This window comes from Solanum tuberosum, unplaced genomic scaffold (genome assembly GCF_000226075.1).
Source record: "Solanum tuberosum cultivar DM 1-3 516 R44 unplaced genomic scaffold, SolTub_3.0 scf00335, whole genome shotgun sequence".
Classification (NCBI taxonomy): Eukaryota; Viridiplantae; Streptophyta; class Magnoliopsida; order Solanales; family Solanaceae; genus Solanum; species Solanum tuberosum.
Genome location: NW_006239280.1, coordinates 8561 through 9225, shown reverse-complemented (window position 1 = coordinate 9225; position 665 = coordinate 8561).

Below are 665 nucleotides of genomic sequence, written 5' to 3'. Positions count from 1 at the left end.
GGCTCGAGGCACACCCTGCCACCCAACCCCGACCTCGAGGTTACATTACCTGAGCCCCCCCCCTAAGGCATCATCCCCCGAGGCACCCCGACCCCTGGCCTCGAGGCGTCGCGCCCATACTTATTCATGCATTTCACAAGTATGTTTTTAGGGTATGCAGTCATTATCTTCAAAATGATGTTTTAAACTAGTAAATGGCATGCATTCTACTAAAATGTCTTTTTTAGCATGTTTTCAAGGATTTTATGCATGACTATCATACAGTACAAATTCATTTGGTTCAAGCTTAGATTCAACTATTCTCCTTGCTTGTGGTGAGTCCTTATGATTCGAGGACGGGAAATTTCACTTGAGTTTCTTTTTAGTACTTTCTATTTTTGGATTATGTTGTTGAGGCTGTGACCCTATTTTGACTCATGAATTGTAATAGATGGTTAATTGAGACAAATCTAGACTTTCGCTTTCCTTTATAAAGATATTTGGACTAAAATGCGTTTTTACTCTTATAAAGATACATGGTGTCTTTCGAGGCTCAATTGTCTTGTTACGTCTAGGGGGTAACCTAGGGTCGTGACACCACCCCACACACAACCTAGAGGCGCCGCTCCCCGACCCCTTCCTCTCACCCCACTCCACCCCCAACCTAGAGGTGTCGTGCTTCGAGC